The sequence below is a fragment of the Topomyia yanbarensis genome, chromosome 3 (genome assembly GCF_030247195.1).
Source record: "Topomyia yanbarensis strain Yona2022 chromosome 3, ASM3024719v1, whole genome shotgun sequence".
NCBI classification, from domain to species: domain Eukaryota; kingdom Metazoa; phylum Arthropoda; class Insecta; order Diptera; family Culicidae; genus Topomyia; species Topomyia yanbarensis.
The window spans coordinates 345,734,362-345,757,228 of record NC_080672.1 but is presented as its reverse complement, the minus strand read 5'-3'; the positions used below and the strand labels follow the sequence as shown (position 1 = coordinate 345,757,228).

Here is a 22,867-nt window from a genome sequence, read left to right as displayed (position 1 = left end):
TACCTCTGCTGGCACGGCTGAATATCTTCTTTCTTTTTTTTCTTCTTTTCAACCTTTTCTACAGCTTCTACGAATCGCCATCCACTCTCCATTTGGGTTTCTTTGGTTTCTCCACCTTTCCTGGTATTTCCCTTACTTTTTTCAGTTTCGAGTCAAGTAGTACCTCAACGTTTTTAACTTGATCTGCGACAATAATTTCAGAGTTAAAGAACTGCAACGACGAGCTCCGATTGTAATCCTTCGATGCGAAGCACCATTCATGTTTTATTAGGATTAACTTATAGCCCAATATACCATTGCTCAACAACACATAAGGCTTGCTGCATCTAATCAAAAAATGTGTTGATGCATATCTAAGTGATAATTATTTTATAATCATCAGCGAAACCATATATCGGAGACCCAAACTCATTCAGTTTCCGCAATAAGCCATCGGTGACAAGGTTCCATAAAAGTGGTGACCGCACACAGCCATGAGAATATCTGCAGAGACTCAGTTTCCTTATTTCTACTTGTCTACGTTGAGCACATATGTTGGTTGCTAAGCATTGCGTGTATCCAGTTGGTGATATATAATGGTACTCCAAGACCTTGTGCTGCTTCCAAAATGGATTCGAATGACAGAGTTGTCATATCCTCTTTGAGGTTGAGCTGGAGAGAGACAACCGCAGCAGCTACCCATCAGTAGCGTCTGGCTCAAATGACACGTGCCCCATGTTGATCGGAGTTTTGTGCCACCTAACGCATTTGATCTATTTAATTATCCCGTTCTCTGTTCTCTAGAGGCAGTGGCACAATCACTGTCGGGATAACATAAGGGTTTGTGCATTGGGCCGTTCGAATCCTGCCTCTGGGGCCTTTTACACATAATTGCTTTCGTTTAGCTCATCATTTCGATCTATTTTCTCCATTGAATACCACCAAAAAAGTCTTAAATAAGATATTGGCACTTACGTCAATAACTTAAAAATAATGAATTAATCTAAAAAAATGAAACATAGATTTGGAATTACGATATGTGAAGATATGTAGCGAGACGTTTCAATGGTCAAGTACCATGTATTTATGAGCAGATAACGACGGTAATTTCCTGTGATGAAAATATGCAGCTTTGTGTGTCTTAAGTAATTATAAGATGAGCATTTGGATCACTGCCGATTATGAGTTGAAGCCCATTTTTGTCACTGTATGATACATCCCTTTGGAACTCATCAGAAAGTGATGATTCATTATGCGGCTGATATGCCGAACAATGGATGTATTTTATGCCTATGTTATCAACACTGATATTGACTGTGACAGCACAAATATCTGTGAATAGTGAGGTCGAATATAGGACATGTGTCAATAGATCTATTCGCAAGTATACTTGCACGAGGCATTTCACGTGGATTTGTCATGACATTTTGAGTACCACCCTTTGACTCATTTTACCAACTAGTAAGCAAAATTTGGAATTTTTTTGCGGGCCAATGAAAAAAACATAGAAGGATACAGTTTTAGGATCCTGAAATCTTATATTTTCGTCTTCATTTACATTTTTTTAATACGTAATAAACAAAATGGCGCCCCTGGTGACGTTCTGTCTAAGGTTAGGTGCGCGTGGAATTCCAAAACTGCGCACGGTCTGCTGCCTCAGGATTGATCTGAAACACAAAACTAATAATAAGGCTCTAAAGTAAACTAAATTTTTTGGAGGAATGACTTAAGAACGGGTAAAAATTTTCAAGTTTGACGTAACGGTGCGAACTCAAACTTTGAGATCGATTTTTTAACTCATTTTTTCCACTTTAAGGCTTCACTAAAATAGTGAATGCAAAGAATTTGTAGATTTTATAGGTCATCCGTCCAATGAAAAAGGTTTTCTTTCGAGAGGTCAAAAGACATCGCTGATTACGTATCTGAAGTCAGTTTTTCGAAATTTAAGATGGCCCATTCAATATTGCGGACCCCCCACCCTGCCAAACAAATAAGTAGTATTTGAGCCAAAATCGAGACAAAAAGGTTTTGTGATTTATAAATACGAATTTAAGTTAATATCCCTAGTAATAATTAAAGTTTTATGGTAGGTTTATAGCCTCTCATAAAACTTAGATTGCACTTGTAGCGTGCTATAAAATTTAGATTTTTACCTGGGATGAACCATTATAAAAAACATAAAAATAACGATTCCAATATGGCGGACTAAAATGTTATTTAACAATTCTGACCATTTTTTTTTGTTTTTCATCATTTTTTGTGGTTATTTGATAACTCGTGGTTAGACTGTGATGACTCAATATATTAAGCCGTGAAATACGTTATCGAGACCTGTACTGCCCATGATAGCATATTTGTCCCGTTTTCTATGCGATTTCCTATCTTTAATGGACCAATTTGCGATCATGGGCAGTGTATACATGTAAAGTGCAACGAGAAAAATTCTGGAAACGTGTATACTGCCATGAAAGGATTTTGTCGTGACTAACGACTTATATTTCAATATAGGGGCCCCTTTTCAAAATTTCGGAAGAAAAATGATGTAGGGTTTTGAACTCTTATATCTTTTGTTGTACTGAATGAATTTAATCAATTTCTTCGGCATTTTGTCGGAAATATTTGTACCAATGTTGTATTAAATTTTGGAATATGTAGGACATTCATTATCAACGGAAAAATAGTGTTTTGAAAAATCTTTCAAAAACAGCTCGGGAAAGTGAAAATTTTCAGCCCATCCCGCACAGAACCGTCAGTATGGTGCACCAACCGAACAATAAAATAATGAAAAGTTTTAAATATAGGTCCACTACATGTTTGTTCCTATGATTATTCGTATTGGGTTGCGTTTCGTACATTTTGAACCTTAATAACTTTCCTTCTACTAAACGGATTGCTATTCTGGTTTCATAAATCGGAAGGAAAACGTTCAACGCTTGCTACCGATATGTTGTTTGCTATATAAAATTTGCTTGAAGGCCAAAAAGCCAAAGGCTAAGAAACGCAGTCACTGAAAAGGCGGTAGCAATTGCCACTAAAAATGCCACCAAAACATCGAAGGCTGCAGCGAACAAACCGAAGACCCCAAAGCCCAAGAAGGCCGCCAAACCTGCCAAGAAAGCTGCCCGAAGAAGATAAGTAAATTCACGCGTCTCTAATGTTGCCAACAGTCCTTTTCAGGACTAACAAAAAACTTGTAAAGAATTAGTGGTGCTTATTTTCCGTTAGCGCTGTTAATTGTAGATGGATTTGTATCATAGTTATATGCCAACCGTCCTTAGGATGAATATATAATGGAAAAAGAATTTTATTTGGAAGTCCCTTTTATTAATTTGTAATATTAACAATAATTATCATATAAGAAAATATTTTTCAAATAATCTACAAACCCGAAGGTTTTTGCAAATCCTTCCAAGAAAATCAGTGAATGTGGCAACTATGCCACTAAGCGAAAGCTACACCAAAACGAATGATGAAAATATTTTCATTTATCGCACAAAAGGATGGCCTTCCATCTGCACCGAAAAGTTAATAAAAGGGATAGTCTTGATGCAAAGCGTGCTCATTCGGTATGAGCTGCGAAAGGGGAATGTTCGTATGTGTGTACGCAGTAGAAACAAATCGTCGGCAAGGTTTGAATCGTTTCAAAAGATTCTCGTCTTGTATCACCATAGTTATCTACAAACCGTCCTTATTAGGACGAATGCATAATGGAAAAGATGGGTTGGTAATGTATATGACATAACAGGGGTGTCGTGACCACACTTCGAAGTTATTTCAAATCTTGCAAAGCATAAATTGGCACAATTTTAACGATTGTTCCTATATGAATGAAATGACAAATTTTCAGGATAACGCGGCAATAACTTTTCAATTTTATATGTTTAGTTATCATATTATAACTGTCGTCCCTTCCAAACAACTTAACCCTCTGCTGCCAACCCCGTGGTTTTGCGGGGTTAAGGAGAATCATTGTAAAATGTCCAATACACGATTTTATGTTGTTACCTCCAGCTCCACTAAAACCACTTCAAAATACTCCCACCTGTCATACAAGTACATTGTCTGCTTGTTGAAATCATTATATGAAATGATTGACCTGTATTCAATGCGGAGAACTCGGTAATAAAATTGTTTTACTGAATAGATTAACGAACGGTGAATCGAACTTAATGCGCAAAATTTAGCGATTTGAAAGAGATACAAGCAGAATTTTAAAATATATATATCATCGCGGTTTTGTCCCGGACATTACCCGCCCCTAGTTTTTCGCTAAGCGTGATTCATTTCTGTACGCTAGGAAAAAGATTACGATGGTTGTTTCGAGAGATTAACATTGATATTTCAAAGCAAGAAAATATGAAATTTGTTCATTTCATGAATGAATGTCTCAACGAGCTTAGAATCCAGCGCATCCCCTATCAACGCAGACGCCAACAAAAAAGGTTCTTTTCAGATCCACCATCATTATTATAAAGAATAACTTGAAACATTCCCACATATTTCATTGTGTATCATTCGATTTGAATTACAAGTCAAATGAGTAGTCACGACACTCCGGTTATGTCCTAAACATTACCCAACCTTCTTTTTACTAGAGGCGCGTGTCTCAAGCCAAGAGTGTCCTTTGGCCAGGACACCGCTTCGAACAATGGCCTGTAGAAACCTTTTTAATATGCGGATCGAGAAATCCGTTTAACACAATATAGTATAGACATTTATACATTACAAAAAATGCAAAGAAAAAAATCAATTTTTGTTTAAATTTTGGATGATAATCCCCCCTTAAAAGCGTTCCAACAAACTTACGGGAACTTTTCCTTCTCGCACAATGTGGGGTTCATAGCAGCTGACCGTTTATGCTGAAGAATAATGTCTACTACTCTAACCATTGTCGACCCGGTACTTCTCGTCAGAGGACACTCCAAAGGCATATCTTGTGGAGCAATAGGAAGGATGCTCGCTGGCTACACTCTATTATCCCGAAGGTATCGATAAGACCTTGGCTCAAACAAATGGAAGTGGATCTAGATTTCATTCGTGTCGTGTCGTGTCGATTCATGTCAAATCATTACACTTTGGATGCGCATTTTCGGCATATTTGTCTTTTGGGCAACTGTCTCTGCGCTTGTGGTAATAGTTGTCATGGCATCGAGCATGTTGTCTGGACATGCGCCGAAAGTTGTGGCTTCAGATCTTAGTTATTGGATTCCCTTTGGGCCCGTAGAAGATCTTCCAACGTTCCGGTTCACGATTCAGTTCTTGTCTTAAAAATGGAATATTCTAGTATTGTTAAATTTAATGGATTGTATTTAAGCTGGTCTGATCATGTTAAATACTTGCACTATGCAATCAATTTCCGATAAAAGTGATGCAATTATCTATTGAAACGATTAGATCTTTTATAGCTATTGACATCGTAACAAATATGAAGATGGAATTCGTGTTAGCAAAAGATATGAAAAGTCATCTGCTGCGTTGGATATATGTTTTATGTTAGAAATGTAATGTGATCTTATAAAACAAATCAAATTATTACACAATAAAGCATGGCTTCATCGTGCAGATTGCTAGTGTTTAAGTTCCTAATTCGAAGTCCGCTTACAAATGCGATGAATATAAAATGACTTGCGACTCAATGAGGAAAGTCCAACGCCGATATAATTTAACTTTCTATTTCGTTGACGATCGACGATTGAGATACTTTCATTCAACTAAGCAATTAGGCGTTGTTTGCAATTCACTCCAAAATTTACACAAGTCAAGAAATTGAATTAATCTATCGAATCGTAATCGCCATCCTAAACAATAAGATTCGAATTACTTTAGCCATAAGCAGAGCAGTACTCACACCTCGCCTGTTGACTTAAATTATTTGTCAAAGCGGTCGCGGTGTTTCATTATCAGCGACAGCATTTTTTGTTTCTAATTGAGTCTCCGATGAAATAATATTTGTATTGTTTGTCGGCTCCTGGAAATCCTAAGATAAACACTTGATAAAATTATTCTCAGGGGTTACGGGCCGGTGCATCGCGGTGGGTGGTGTTTGAGTGTGCAAAACTTGGCGAAAGAATCTGAAGGGGCCTTGGAGCTAAGCCTATCTCTAGCTGCCGGTCGGTCGCGCGAGATAATGGAATCGTTTTGAATATTTCTACAGTCGTTTGTTCTGATTTCGCTCACCAAGGCGAAGTGGGTGCCGTAACAGTTAGAGGTTGAAAATTCTTCTTGCATACCACGAGAATGCATTTTACTTTGGCGATACATTTTGGTTCCATAAAATGTTTCTAACAAAAGACGTTTAATTATCGTAGAAAAATACCGGTCAAAAAACCGGGAACTCTAACCTTGGAGAATTGTTCGCGGCGGAAATTTATCGTTAGTGAGTAAGCGGTAAACACTTGAAAGTCACTAAAATTTACTATTAGCCAAGCGCCTCCTCCGCACTGTAGTTATCTGTTCTTACTCATCAATTAACTAATAATTCGCCGCATCGCGTCGTACCGGCTAACGGTAAGTGCGCAGCGACCGTGTTTCATGACCATTCCAATTCATTTTTTTTTGCTCTACTTTGCCGGTAAATCACACAATCTTTGAACTTGGAACAGAAAATTTATGGCAGCCATTTTGTGATTTTATGACACTCACTTTATTCCGCTGCTAGGTACCGCCTGGACTGGATTTATTACCAGTACTGCTATCGTGGTTCAATGGAACAATCTGGACTGCTGTCGGTGGCGGAAAGCACGCGCCGCGAACTATCCGAATGGATGATGTTTTATCCCCGGTGGACAAACTGCAACTGATTGTCGGACGACCCGGTTCATAGCGTGGTCTTCGAAGTGCACGACTTTACGACAGTTACTTACTTGTTACTTGTTGGAACGACTCAATGAGACGAGATGAGCGATGTCGCTAATTTAATCAGACAACGACCGGGCACTTATGATGCGACTGTGATATTGCCATCTCTTCTTCCCGCGGTTGGACTGAGAGGTTCATGAAATGATAAGATTCGTTTCGCGTAAAGATGTACTGGTTATTCAAAAGGTTCTTGATATTGTTGTTGGCGAACCAAATGTGTGACAGTTTCTATTGGATGCTTTAGTTTCGTTTATAAATCTCTTCTACCATTTAGGGTATCCGAAAAACTTTCATCATTTCATAAAGATTGTAGTTTAACGGAGTGTCAACAACAACAATAAACAAGTTATGTGCAAAAGCTGTAAACGATGCTCGGGAGGGTCAGCTTCGATAAAAGACATCCAATGAGGCATCTCGGAATGCTTCTGCACATGAACAGTCACAAGAAAGTTTCTTTTCAACTATGTTTGGTTATTGTCACTGTAGTCGATAGATGCTTAAGAAACGTTCCGAAATTATTGTCAGCAGAGACCACAAAGAACCAACGAAAGTTTCTTTACGACTTTCTGTAATTTATGCTGCTGACATGTGCATTCAAGTTTAGCAAATAGAGTTCTTTTTCTCCCCTTCGCACAGGTGCATTGGATTGAGTTAGTCGAATAAAACTTAGTTCGAGTTCATAGCCAGAATAATCTCTACTCGCATTACCACTGGGCTTCGCACTGCAACAAATGGGTTAGTTTATTGGAGCATTGGGGCGGGAGCTACGATGCAACAAGAAAATAATTACCATTTCCCTGCATGCACACTTGCGCTCCAGGTGCTGCCCAATCAGGAGGTGTTTCTTGTCGTCTGAAGTGTGCTCATTTTCCAGCTTTCCACTTAGTTGAGCGGAATACGATAAAACTCTGACCCTTAGGGATGGGCAGATGACATCGACACGGGAAAAGATATTTAAAAAAGAGAAACGAATGTGAAGTAGAATGAAGTGTATAATTTAGCACTATTGCTGGAAAGTGAAATGGAATTGGGGTGATAATATAGTGTTTTGTGATAATTGAGACAATGTCAAGATATTCGGGCATCTCTCTTTGGAGATATGAAAAGAACACCTGTGTGAGATACAGTTTGTGGAATTACCATTAAGAAAAGAAATAGGTACAAACAGGAAGGAATTAACGATCGGCTGGGTTGATATTTGTTTTGTTCAATTAAAGAATAGTATCCAAGGGTTGGAACTGATAATTGGGAATATATCCGTGGACATAAGATCATTACACTCACATAGTTTTTGTGAAATATAAAATTACTCCTAGATTGCAACCATACAACTGACAGAGTTTCTACTAAATTGAACCAACAAAGACACTAAGTTGTCGAAACGTATGCTTAGGAAGCCAGTTAGTTTTGCTCGGCTGGATTGCAAGTTTTTCATATCATAAATATTTATTTCTGGGAAAAACATTAGGTCGTAAGTAACATCGAGAAGCTCTCTGATGGAGGGACGTGCTGGTGCTGGTGTCTACTGTCGTGAAATGAGATTGGACCAGTCTCACTAGCTAGGTAGATACCGTACTGTATTCCAAGCAGCATCGGCCTTTCAACAGAGCTAATCCGGCAAAGCATTTTCAACACTCTCTACCTTATCTGGGTGCTCGGACATTCCGGTATTACTGAAAACGAATGGGCTGACGAATTGGCCAGGGTAGGCTCTGGTTGGTCCTAAGCCCGCCCTGCCTATTTCAATTGGAGTGTCGTCAAACAAATACGTTTCTAGATCAACCCTACCGTGTGATTACGAAAAATCTACATTTTTCGAAACTCCACTGCGGTACGCTGACCAGGGCTTTAACCGGTAAATGCAAACTTAATTATAACTTGGCAAATATTCAGCGCGCTGATTCATTTACATGTCATCTTTGTGAATTTATGGGTCTATGCATTATGTTGAGATCACATGTGTTTTTTTATGTAAAAATGTCTGAGGAACACTTTGGAATTTAAATTTTCAAAATTAAAATATATGTAGGGGAGACTGAGGAGACTTGATCCCCGGGGAGACTTGATCCCATCATTGTAACTCAAAGGCGGATCAGAATACATTAATCGAATATACTAGAAAGTTGCGCAGCTTTATCTAAACATAAGTTTCTTTAACACAAAAAAATAAATTGGACATGTGTTACCGAATTTTTACCGATTCAAAGAAAAACATCTCAGAAGAACTGAAGAAGATTTATTTTCAATTATATGAATACGTTATGATTGAGCTGATTTTTTTGTTCAACTATACTTGTACTAAAGTTTGCTGAAATAGATGCTATGGGTTCACTTGATCCCTTCAAATTCGTGGAGATTTGATCCCCTTCGCCATGCTTCATACACACCACTAAAAATAACCAAATTCACACCAGAACAATTGAAACGATTGTTGCCATAAAATAACAAAAAAATATTGTCAGAAATGAACGCTTCATCGTACAGAAACTCAACTGTAATTGTTTACTATAGTATACGCAGCAACCACGCATCCCACATTTGACGTTCCTCAACCATAATGACGACAGCTTTCAAATAATTGCACAAAGATTTGGGGAATTCGTAAAAAAATCTTGTGAGAGATGCGAAATATGTAGTAACAAAAATAGTAATATGTAATCACAACAATTTAATCAATACCACAATACATTTATAATATTGAATGGGGTTAGGTACCTATTTTTGTCCTATTAGGGAGGGTACCACATTATTTCATCATTAATTTTATTATTTCAGCTTCTTTGCTTTGTTATTAGGAGCCATTTTTTATTTCGATTATAGAGGTTTTAGCCTTAAGGTCATTCGCCTCTTATTAAGAACCAATATAATAACAAAATTGTCTTGAGAATGGTGAAAATCTTCTGTTTGAGCGCAGCAAAAACTCTAATCGAGTACCTTATTTATCGCAACACCATTTGAGCCAATGCATTGAGCAAATATGGCAGACGCTGCTCTAACCAAAAGCGTCAGATGGGTAGAATGATAATAGAAAAAGGGTAAAAATAGGATTATTACCCTATATGATCTTTTAAACACGTTTTCAAAAAATAATCAAGTGTCCCCAAATTAGGGATAATAAAACTAATAAAAGAATTTTCCAGTTTTTTGTTGTTTTCCAAAAATGCTCATAGCTCATGTTCAGTATAATATTTCCATGTAATTTTTTATGATTATCAGTCAACCCTAGAAACAATATACAACTACAAAAAATACATAGTTTTTGTATCATTCCACGGAGTAGGATTGAAAAATAAAAAAGGGGATCAAGTCTCCTCAGTCTCCCCTATTGCGAGAAAAAATGTATTATGTTGAGATCACATGTGTTTTTATGAAAAAATGTCTGAGGAACACTTTGGAATTAAAATTTTCAACACATAAAATATATGTATTGCGAGAAAAAAGGACTAACTAATATTTTTATAGACTTCTTGAACAATTTTATTCAAAAAGCAACATGCGGTTTGATTTAAGAGTAAATAGAACCGACGATATAATTAAAAGAAAAGCAAAGGTTTTCGCAAATTGACAAAACGAAGGTATTCCCATGGCTCGAGGGGTGATTCAGTTGCCACAAAAATTTGGATTTTGATTCCTCCATAATTGGTTGAAATCTGTGAAGGTCGATTACACGTGCCTTGATCACTTCGCGCGGAATGACCCTGCTTCATATTACTGTTGTATCGAGCGAATGAAAATGAGTGAAACTCAAAACAACCGTGTGATTATTAAATGGGGGAGCGATCAAAAATTGGTCATCTTTGGTAATTTTACAGCCGGTGTCGGCGGTAAAACTTGATGATGACTTAGGTTCTATCAACGAATATGCAGTAGACTTGGGTGAAAAGCCCAACCCCTACCGATAGAAGACAAAGGATTCGTCACATTTCCTTTCGATCACGTCCAAATGAGCTTGCCTAATTCTAGTTTTCCGTTCTAAGTTTATAATTGATTCGCTCTAGAATACCTATCAGTCTTTCTATTTCATTGCTTTCGTTTCTCTTAGTCTTAAATTTGCCGAAAATAGCCAACAAAATTAATACAGTAAATGTTTGTATATCGAACGAATGTTTTTGTAGAAGGCGAATTTATTTTTCGTACATTGACCGATTTCGTTAGACGCACCATTTCATTTTTGTTTATCGCACATATTTTATATATGATTTTATCTTTGAGGATGGATGTTTGACAAAATATATTTTTTTTTTAATTCAAGGGATTGATTTGGCAAAATTAATTTTATTTTGAAGTGCTTATCGCTAATTATTAGTGGAATCTGGTCGGTTGTCAGCACACTTTTGTTTTTTTTGCTCACAACATTACAAGATTTATTTTTTTTCTGTCAACATGAAAATTTTTACTAACAATTTAGTAAATTGATAATTTTTTGCCATTTGCCAAAAATGTTGTCGGTTGTCGGCACCGTAAGAAAATTTACTAAAAATGGAGAAATATGAATGAAAATCATCAGGATTCAAAAAGGAAACGAAATTTACTCATTTCAACTACCATCAAAGACATTTTGAACATCATTCTTCATCAGAAGCCATGTGTATGTGAAAAACTGGTGCGAATATTACGCACTGACGGATTACATTCATGGCAATTGAGTGAGCTTCAGACAGTGAGATATAATTACTAACTTTCTTGCAAGTGCATATATTAAAATCATGTTTTCGGAACAGTTGTAGAGCAAGTTTTTGCCAACAAATTTGCTGAAAGTATTTATCTTTAATATCTTCAACATTTATGCTGGTTGTTGGTGGATGATCACTTTAAAGCTGATTCATTAATAAAATTTTCAAAGCATCATTCTGCCAAGTTTAGTATGCCTGTAAAAAGGTTTGAATTATCAAAATGGACAACTTTATACATCACAACAATGGCTTATCTCGTGTATTTTCAAAGTAATTTGGAATTGTTTGAAAAATAAAGTGTTTCAAATGGTGATTGGTTGTTAACGTAGAAACGGTTGAGTTTACGTCAATAGTGTTTTCAGACTAATCATCAAAAATAGCAAGGTTTGTAATTTGCTTCTATGATTTTCGTGATTTATCCTCCTACAAATGAAATTTTTTACTAAACTTTTTGTTGGTAAAATAAATTAGCAACCATCTTTAGGAAAGTTGTAGAGATTGCTTTCACGAATATCTTTGTTGAATACACGAAGTCTCCTCTTTAAATGCTTAAGAAGTAATGGTACGTTATATTTAAATGACCCCCTAAATTTTTTTTTAAATATCTTCAATTATCGTTCCTACGGCTTTCATACATTCTACAAAGTTATTCCAATAATTAAATTAATACATATTTTTCCTTATATGTATTTTCGAAGATATTGGACACGTTTTGAAGTGAACTTTAATGAGTTTTGTAGTGTTGATGTAGTATTCCTAATTGTAATCAGACCTGGCTACCCGTTTTTGCCCGTTCAAAAGTGATTACTTTAAAAACTTTCCCAAATGTTATCAAAAATTGCCAAATAACTTCAAAGTCGTGAGAGATCTGATGATGATCTCTTCTGAAAAGATATGTATCTCGATAAGACGAACAACTTTTTAGATCATGCTTAAGTATTCAAGGGGTCATTCATAATCAACGGTCAATAACTTTGAGTGGACTATAAATAGAGATTTTTGTTCTTCAGTAAAGATGTTCGCAAAATCAAGCTCTTTAATAATTCTGAAGATTTCGTCTTGTTTTTCACGCTTTAAAAAAATTGTGGCGAATATCTCACTTCAAGGGGGATTAATCACTATAACTATATCATGAAAATGAAGGTCTTGGATACTCATACAACATCCCAGAAGACATTGCTGTACGCTTTACCGTTTTCGCGTGAATAATTTTTTGCACGTTTTCGACGAAACAAAACACTGTGAATTGGTGTGAATATTATGTAGAATAAATTTGATGGTAGACTGAGCCTTTATAAAATCCGATGTGTTCCTGGCCGGCTGATCGATTGTTTTGAGACAATTCTTAGTCCTACCAGAAGTGTTACTCCAAATTTGAACTAAATCGACCAAGTACAAGTACCAGAGTAATTTGCTTGAAATTTGCGTAAATTTTTCTAATAGTTTTCGTGAAGAAAGCCAATCTGGTCGTTTATTCGCCGTTAGGTGGCATTGTACACACTAAATTCTCATTATAAAGAAGACTATTCGCGACAACACTATCTTTTCAAAGGAGTGAGACAGACAGTTGATGTCTTCCACAAAGTTATTTGAAATGCTTTTGGAGTAATTCGTCTGAAGAAACCAATGAGCTATCTATCTTCTTCGAAAAGTTAGTGGTGGCGTCCTCTATCTAATGAAATGGAGAACTAATATTTTTAAAATTTTTAGGAACATACTATTAAGCTTAACTTAACCATTTTTTAGACAAAACAAATGAGTTAGTGGATATCAACTTCTGAATCATCACCATACGAATATATTTTCCCATCGCTGATCTGATCGCTTTGCAGTCTTCGACAAGGTTGTCTACCTGGTCGTGGCGATCTGTGTACAGTGCTACCCAGCGGTGAGAACACGACAAGGCGGGCTTTCTCCATGTAAATTGTCCAAAATGCTAAACTGGAAGTCGCCATCTTGGTTTTCAGAATGGCGTCAAAAACCAATCTCTGGTATTTATTTGTAAAGCCGGTTTAGAAAATACACCTATTGATTTAGTTATAGAGAACTCAGGATTTGCCACAAAAAATGAGGTGTCGACGACATGTTTTGGTAACCTTTTTGAACTGAACAAAATACTTGTGGTGAATATTTCGGTGGCCTTCAATTTTTGAATCACCAAATAGAATTAATTCACTTCATAAATATTCTACGCGCATACTTTTTCGAACGATTTACTTCTTTCTGTAACACTAAACAAATGATAAAAAAAAACTTCTATATAGATTTTCACTTGTTCAAAAAATATTTCTCTTGAAGAACAGAACGTACGAGTCTGTTTACTTCAGCAATCCGCACAAAAAGAACGTGCCAAAATAACACACAAATAATATTTGTCAGAATGACCATGTCTGTTTTCTGTCAAAAGTTACGTTGTGGTGTCGACAACCGACCACTTTCCCCTATTAACGGTTTTACCATTAACAAGTTCTGAATGGTGAAGTTTTGTTCCCTAACCTGTTCGCTTGTAGTGTTTAGCGATCAAATGAATGCTTGTCGTCAAGGTTAACCTTTGTAATTAGGGTTGGAACATTAACTACATTTTCATTTTTTCTGTTTGGTAATGACTTTTGTTTTATGAAAAGCAGTAATTTGCCCTCATTAAAAATTTCTTCTGACTGTCCAATAGGGTGGGACAAAAATTAGATTCCAGTTCCGAGCAGCTTTTTAGGTACCATTTGGGTCCTAGAACAACTGTGCAAATTTTTAGCACGATCCCTGAAACTATATTTTGTGCCCACTGTTTAAAGTTTACATGGTACATTTAGTATGGTAAAATTAAAGTTTACATGGTACATTTAGTATGGGAAAATTAACTTTAGCAAAATAATTAACTTTAGCGAAATAATTCCTCCAGGAGTCGCCCATTGCTTCCTAAAAATAAATCGTTATGTAGCTTTTATAGGAAATGTAACAAAGAAACAAAGTCTCGAAAACCACAAAACGATTTGACGCTTGAGAAAAAAGTTATTAAACAGAAACCGATTGATGCTCTGACGATTGATAAAATATTAATTTTTTCTAGCACCACAGCTGTTGACTGTCCAATTATATGAAATTTTGTTTTGATTTACTCTTAATGTGTCTAAATCATTTATCTATATTGTTTGGCCACTTTGCAAGGGTTTTGAGGCTCTTTTGTACATAATAAGAGAAAGTTAAAAATTTTGTATATAATTCGACTGTCAGCAACAGTGATGCTACGAAAAGTGAAATTTTCACCAATCTTCAGGACATCAATCGGTTTTTGACTTAATAACTTTTTCTACGAGCCTCAGATCGTTTCGCGGTCTTCTAGACTTTGTTTCTTTGACAAATTTTCTATAAAAATCTGACATCTATTTATTTTTGGGAAGTAACGGACGACTCCTGGAAAAATTATTTTGCAAAATACGATTACGAAATCCCACGTAAACTTTAAACCATGGGCGCAAAAATATAGTTTCACCGATCGAGCTACAAATTTGCAGAGCAAAATTTTATTTTTTTCATATAACCATGTCCCACTCTACTGTCCAAGCTTTCAGATAATATGTCAACATTATGCTTAATTCAATAGGACATTCCAATTTTTTTTTCGCTTTCTCAAAGGCCCCCTCTCTCATATTGTGACAAATGTCAAAGTAAGCTCAGATGCCAAATTTCACATCATTTGGACAATTGTAGACTCCCGTCCACTTCGCTTGAAATTTTTGAAATTGGTGATATGGGAAAATATGGAGGAAAAATATATTAAATGCTGTAACATTTGAAGTAGCAATTAGAAAACTACAATTTATACCTCTTTTTAAAGGATATAGCCTTAGTATTTGAATGGAGGTATTCCTGTTTCCAAAAGATAGGAGATAGCGGGGTACTGGGTCAGTTAGGCCCCAAAATCCCCTATTTTTATTAATTTTTCTGTTCCGTGATGTAAATCATACATATTTTGCAGTTTTCCTAATGTGAAAAAATCTCAGAAATCGAACGGAATCTTTTTGACCTTTTCCGAATACGAGAAGTTGGGGTTATAGGGCCTTTTGTCATTTATATTAAATTTTATCATGTTCTCGTGCATTTATATCTATTATTCTTCAATCGATTTTCATAAAATGCAACTTGTTGAACGTATAAAATTCTTAGGAATACTACAAAAATAGATTTGTTAGCAGTTAAATTCAGAAACATTTTTTGACATTAACTCTACAAATCACATTTTTTCATTAAATGTTCTAATACCTCAACTTCCCCTATTTTTCTAGGATGGAAACTTTTCTCGTGTGATCCCCAAGCGTATTTTACACTAAAAGTAAAAATTAAATAACAATTTTGGGTAAATGGAGTTAATATGTGCGATTTTATGATAAAAATGTGAAATTGAGATTATATGTCAGGTAACATCAAGTTTCTGAATTTTACCGGTAACGAACCTATTTTTATTTTGTTCCTAAGGATTTTCCATGTTCAACAAGGTACAATTTATTAAAATTGAGTAACATGATAAAATTTAATATGAATGACAAAAGGCCCTATAATCCCAACTTCTCGTATTCGGACAAATGTCAAAAATATTCCGTTCGATTTTTGAGATTTTGCACATTGGAGCAGAAAAATTATTAAAAATAGGGGATTTCGGGACCAAAATGACCCAGTACACCACTTTCCCGTATTTTTTCTTGAAACGGAAATATCTTCATTCAAATACTAAGGTTATTTCCTTTAAAAATAGGTATAAATTGTATAATTGCTACTTCAAAAGTTATAGCACATAATATATTTTTCCTCCATATTTTCCCATAGTACCAATTTCAAAAATTTCAAGCGAAGTTGGCGGAAGTCTAGAATTCTCCAAATGATGTGAAATTTGGCATCTGAGCTGACGTTGACATTTGACACAATATGATAGAGGGTCCCGAGAATTCGAAAAAAAAAATTTTGCCATGCCCTATTATTCAAATACACACACAATATATAGGACAAAGTTAAAAAAAATGAGCCAACCCTGACGACATTTTTCTACTGGAGATATAATCAAAAGAAAATTAAGGTTTTTTTTTTAAATTTGTCTCAAAAGAGGGGTGCTCCCATGAACCGGGTGGTCCAATCTTCACTAAAATTAAAATTTTTGTATACTGGCGCTCTTCCAAAACTGGTTCAAATCCAGGAAGGTCGATTCCACGTGTCTTGATCACTTCGCGTGGAATTTCCTGTATATGTGAACGATTTTATGAATCCGATATCTTTAAAGTAGTGAAAAAATTCCCTTTGGGATTTTTCGCAGAAATTGAACTTCAATTTGCGAGGGTCCTCTTTCGACAACTCCATTTTTCAACTAAACGCTAATTTACAGAATGGATTGAATGTGCTATCGGTAGCATAAATGTGGTTTTTCATGTTGCATGTAGAAAAAGTTTTACAATTTGTGTTGTATACCACACCCACCGAAAAATTCAAGAGTTGATCAGATTTTTTCCACACACGTTTAGTACCTCTAGTGCCGAGATATATTCCATTGTGAAGAAATTACATCAGTTAACAGTTGGAACCATTGAGTTGAATCTGTGACCAAAAATTTTCGGATTACCCGTGTAGTTCTCGACCTCAGAATGATCATAATCTTTCCATTGTATCCACACCATCGATATGTATATTCTTCTCCCGAAAATTTATTTTGAAGTAGAATGTTTCAATTGGCCCGGCCGCATTTTTTGTCTTGTCCTGATTTCGTTTGGTTATCACGTACTCGGCAGCGAGAGACACATACGTAACCTGCGTCAAGCGTCAACCCCGTGGACCGGTTGGGAATTGATAAGGCTGCAGCGATTCGGATTGCTTAAATGGCATAACAAGGTCGTTGTCGGGAGTCACCTCCCAATGGGAACAGCTGATAGCTGGTTGAATTGCGTGACTTTGCCTGATAATTATATGTAGTCCGTAGCGCGCTGTCAAACGCAGCATTTGCCAGTTTGTAATGGTAACCGAAACCGCTGCAAGCTGTTCGCGAGTGTCGATTATTTTGTTGGTTGATAACATTACCGCTGGTTGAAGGAGCCCGTCGGTGTGAATAATGAAGCGGTCTAAGATAAGATAAATGCTGGTGGTGGCTCCTCACCTGAAGCGATTGTTTCGTTGTAAATTAATTAAATCCAGCTCAACTCCTTGTCGACACGGTCGGTACGGTATAAATAGCACGTTAAATCCGCGGGCTTTGAAAGTAATCCTAACGCCCACGCGAGCTGTTTTTTTTTCAGCGATGGCATTATCGGATGGTGGCTGAGATTTTTACGATTCTCTGTCTAGTTGGTAAAATCAAGTTTTAAAAGCAATAGGTGCAGTTTTTGAAATTATTCCAAAAGATGTTTGTGTAACTTGATCTTCTGATTAACTTCTTTCTGCCTGCGCAAATTGTGTAATTTCCATCTTAGATAGAGTATTTTAGCTAGAAATACACAAATATAACAGTTCGTCAAAAGCAAGCATTGTAAAAAGTTTTGTGAAATTATTTCAATCTCAAAATTATCAAACAAGTCATAAAGCTTGCTCCAAAACTATTATAATAATGACGTTATGTGTATGACCAAGGAATCAAGTGTTCCCAAGATATAAATATTATCACACTCCCCTATAGGCAAACTTCGTAGAGCGGCGTATTTCTGTGTCCTACATATATGTTCGAGAGCTGATTAATCCTTTGTGATTCCGGTTAGCAGTTTGTTGTGGTCACCGAGATTGAGCAGACGATAAACGATGCAATTGCCGATGCTGATTTGAGCTTATTATCGTGCTCTGTCGCTCAAGTCCAATAATAATTGGGCAATTTGTTTCAATTGACCGATTGCAGTGCGCGGTTTACCCGCACACTATCAGTGAGCATTGTTTGGCAAGTGGGTTGTCCAGGGTGGTTCGAACAGTGCAACGGTAAATTTCGCTGAGAATTCAAATAAAACCACGTTCACAGTGAGGCGTTTATGGCTGTTAATTATCGTCTAATTCCTTTTCATACACATAAATCCTATCCCACGCAACGGTTCAACCGTCGAATTAATGATGATAATCCAAGCCAGAGATGTCAAGTTCAAGACCACCCGCTAGGTATCGGGTGGACGCATCTAATCAGCCATGGTGCTCATGTCATCACATAGACTTTTCCATCAAACATCGATCCATACTCGAGGCTGGATCACGTGCTTCACTTAAAAATAGGCAGCCGTTTCGTATCTTTTCGCTGACATGATTGTGAACGAGTCTTGCTCAATTACTGATCGTCACCCTTCGTGCCCGCCGGTTAAGAAAATGGCAGGTGATAACGAATCAGACCCGGGTGCTAATTGATTTGGGCTGCTAAACGGGGTGGGACGTATGCCATATGAATGTCACTTGAGTCGACAGCGCACTTACGAAAGATATGTGACTCTGCTAGTTATCATAAACATATCTAGCAGAATATGAACGGTTTATTTTCGCTGTCAATAGCGAAATCGTGTTTGTGGTGGGTGATGATACCGGGTGGGTGTGTTATTCGGTTAGAACAGGTGGTAACTGGAGAGCGCTGCTACGAAATTGTATCGAAAATATAGCATAGCAGTAAAAAGTACCGACCGAATCACTGAATGGACGAATTTCTTAACGAACGGTGATTGGCTGTAGCAATTTAATCAACGCTAGTTCCTGTAGATGAATTACTGAGGAGCCAATAGTTAAAAACCTGTTTTAATCCACCTAGCGGTGCAATTGTGCCTTACTCATTTCTTCAAACCATGACTCCATGACAGGTTATGTTCAATATAATTGTGGAAATGTCTATTACATTCTTAATACAAAAAAAAATATCCATAAATCCTATATCAATCGAAAGAAAATTTTGTTGACGATTTTCAGAGTGATTGCATAACCTTTCAATATATGAGAAAGGTAAAGGCAAACATTTGCCAAAATACAAAAAAGTCAATCTTCGTCAATTTTTTTTCGAGATTTCATCAAATTTCGACGTTTCATGTATTTTAAAGACAATTGACATCAAAAATATAAATTCGATTTTTAAATTTTCCTATTCAGTTTCTACTTCTGTGAACTCAGGAACCGTCGTAGGTGCAATAAATATGAAATTTATCGTTCACGTAATTGCAAGCATGACAGAATTTAACAAACCGTAATTCACGAAATGACGAAATATAACCGTGCTCCGTTTAATTTTACATGAAACATATACATTACATGCGCAATGACATAAAATTACACTTATTGCCATTCAGAACAAACGCTATATGTGGAGTAAAATTACGTGATTTACGAAATTCAACGTCATGTAAAAATAAAATCAAACTTAAAAGTAAGTCATTTTTGATGCTCGTATATGTCAGGGTCAGGAGACGTAAATTTACACGATTGTCTCTAGAGGTGTGGTCAATGTCAAAGCGACTTGGGGTGTCATTAGTGATCTAGACTGTTATAGTGGTATCAGTTTATATCTGTGGTCGCAATCTTAACCCTCAAAATGGCAAGCTATAATTGTGACTTCAAGAAGCATCACTCCTTAGACCCAACGAAATCGTAAGCCTCTTTTTTGTCGTTTTATCAGTGAGAGAATCGAAGCACCGAAAACATCCGATCATTTGTATTTCAAATTACAAGTTCATTGAAACTAGAGAATAGTAACTAGCCGGGCCTTTGAGATCCCTTGCCTTTTGAAGGTTAAAGCCGTAACTCCGGAAACGGTTTCAGATCGACATAAAATTGAATAGCAGCCGAAAATGTTTTCGACATAACATAAAATTCAGCCGTTTTATGCATTTTGGAGATTTTTGGCATCGAAAGCACGAATTCGATTTCTGAGATTTCATGTGGTCCCCTTAAGGGGAAGTAAGGGTTTCAGCGCGAATTTTTTTTAAAGAATTTGTTTTGGAACTTTGCGTAAAGCGAATTGATCACAACTTTTGTACAGTATAGTATATCATTTCCATAACATGCTGTAATTTTTCTATGCAAAAATGTCGACAAACGACTCGGTGACGAAGCATTTTGTAGAAAGTCTCTGGAAAATGTGATTTGCGGTGTTATTCCAAAACTACTAAACAGATTTCTATCAAACTTTGCATACATAGACTATGTGAAAAATACTTAACCCTTACGTTGAGTTTTTGAGATAAATTTTCAATTAAGGGTTTTTTGACTCATTTTAAATAAAAATTACTATTTTTCAAGAAAAATTACGCCTTTTTTGAGTAAACACCCCCTTAAATGAAAAATTATCTCAAAAACTCAACGTAGGGGTTAGGTATTTTTAACATAGAAAGTGTATGCAAAGTTTGAAAGAAATCGGTTAGGTAGTTTTTGAATGGCAGGTAACACCGCAAATCATGTTTTTTTTTTTCCAGAGTCATTGTGAAAAAACCTTTGTCGCCGAGTTTGTCGTTTGTCGATATTTTTACATAGAAAAATTACAGCATATTGTTGAAATGATACAATATAATATACAGAAGTTTTGATAAATTTTCTTCACGCAATGTTCTAAAAAAAATCGCAAAAAAGTGTTTTTTTTCAGGTTGCACCCTTTAGAAAAAAAAATGTTGAAATTTCATATGTGACCGGAAGGTTTGGTCTATATTTCCGGACATCTATGGCGATTATATACTATACTGATATGAGTTTGTTAATTTTTATAGGTGGCGATTCTCCCGGGGCACTTCCGGAACTGTCTATGATAGTCAATGCGGTCGACGAGACTTCGATTGGCCGTCAGTGACCTAGAACTGCTAATGCAAGTTGTTTGACTCATAGATATATTAATTTTAACGAAATGTTTACCTTTTTGCCTGAATTTTCTATGTGACCACATACCGCAACACTGGAACCACAAGTCCGATCAGAATTAAATTTAATAGCAGTTTACGCGATAGTAAAAGCTTTCATTTATGTTTGGTCCAAACGGTCTAGCCATCTCCGAAAAACCGATGTAGGGGGAAAATGGGGTAAAACGCACCCCCTAAGGAAATATGATCATAACTCAGCGACAGAACATCAATTGGGGGAATTTAATTAATGATATCGTCTAGCCAACATTTTCCTCTGTAATCACAATCATAACGCTTTGTAAAGTATTCAAAAACATGAAAAATATTTAATTTTTCAAAATCATTGAAAATTACCTTTTCAAAAACAAGCGGGGCAAAACGCACCTGTGCGGGGGGAAATGCATCACAACAACGGGGCAGGATGCTCCGTGAACAAGCAAGTAGTTTTGTTTTCTGACGGGATTTCACAAAAGTGTGCCATTAAATAGCCTTAGGTTATGCAATTAGCATGTTTTCAGAACGATCTTTCTGTTTTCGATTGAAAAATTAACAAAATCAAAGACGAGGGCATTTCGCACCCGATGGAGCAGAGATATAAATTTAGCAAAAAGTGAACTATTTAGAAGATTTTTCATAGATAGTGCGACAGAATCATGAGCAAAGATATAAATAGAACTGAAATACACTGATATAATAGTAAAACAGCATTTATAAGAGCTGAAAATCCTTGTTGCACGAGCCACAATAATTACATGAGAAGAGCACGTTATTGGTTTTTAATTTCTCGAGTTGCTATTGATGTACGGTTATCAAACTTTGACAGTATAAGTTAACTATGACGGACTTCCGACTGGTGTTACCCTTTTTTAGAAATTTTCATCAGTTTTCGATATAAGCAAGGGTGCATTTTGCCCCGGGGGTGCGTTTTACCCCATCTTCCCCTAATTGTTTTTCTAAGTTTGGATACTTCCGCCTGAGTCGCCGGATCCGGCGATGGTGGCCAATGTGGCCAAAGAGATTTTGAATGACTGTTACTAACATAGAACAATAAATCCAAGCAGTTTTGGTCGCATTTCTGATAAAAAATCACCTTTATACATTCACCTTTATACAGTACCTTTCATTTAGGACTAAGTTTGTGATAATCGGTTCAGAAAATGCCGAGAAACTGATGTGGACAAATTACAACAAGATTTTCTACATACACATACATACACACATACATACACACGTAGATACACGCATACATACTCACATACATTTTCCGATCTCGACGAACTGAGTCGAATGGTATATGACACTCGACCCTCCGGGCTTCGGTTAGAAAGTCGATTTTTGGAGCAATTGCATAATATATCTACATGAGAAAGGCAAAATAATATATTTATTGAATTTATGGGTCGTCAGATTTATTATCAAAAGTTATTTGTTTTTGAACTTTTGAAGTAGAATGTAACTCGAAATATTTTTCGAGATATTTCAATTATAACAGGCCTATCACTGGGCATTTAGTGTAAAATTACCTTGCTTCAAGTTTATAATTGTAAT

The 22,867-nt window shown here is 36.3% G+C and overlaps 1 protein-coding gene across 7 annotated transcripts in view; it reads right to left on the bottom strand.

Moving 5' to 3' along the window:
* The window catches only part of LOC131694102 (axotactin), a 147,694-nt gene that overhangs the window by 114,623 nt on the left and 10,204 nt on the right, over positions 1-22,867 (bottom strand). Inside the window, exon 1 of one of the 7 annotated variants that reach the window (XM_058982488.1) lies at positions 7,628-7,757. The exons of 5 other annotated variants lie outside the window; for them this stretch is intronic. The gene's annotated coding sequence lies outside the window, so the exon portion shown is untranslated. Of the gene's footprint in view, positions 1-6,621; positions 6,765-7,627; positions 7,758-22,867 lie in introns of those variants that run through there. One more of the 7 variants, XM_058982487.1, reaches the window with a different exon arrangement.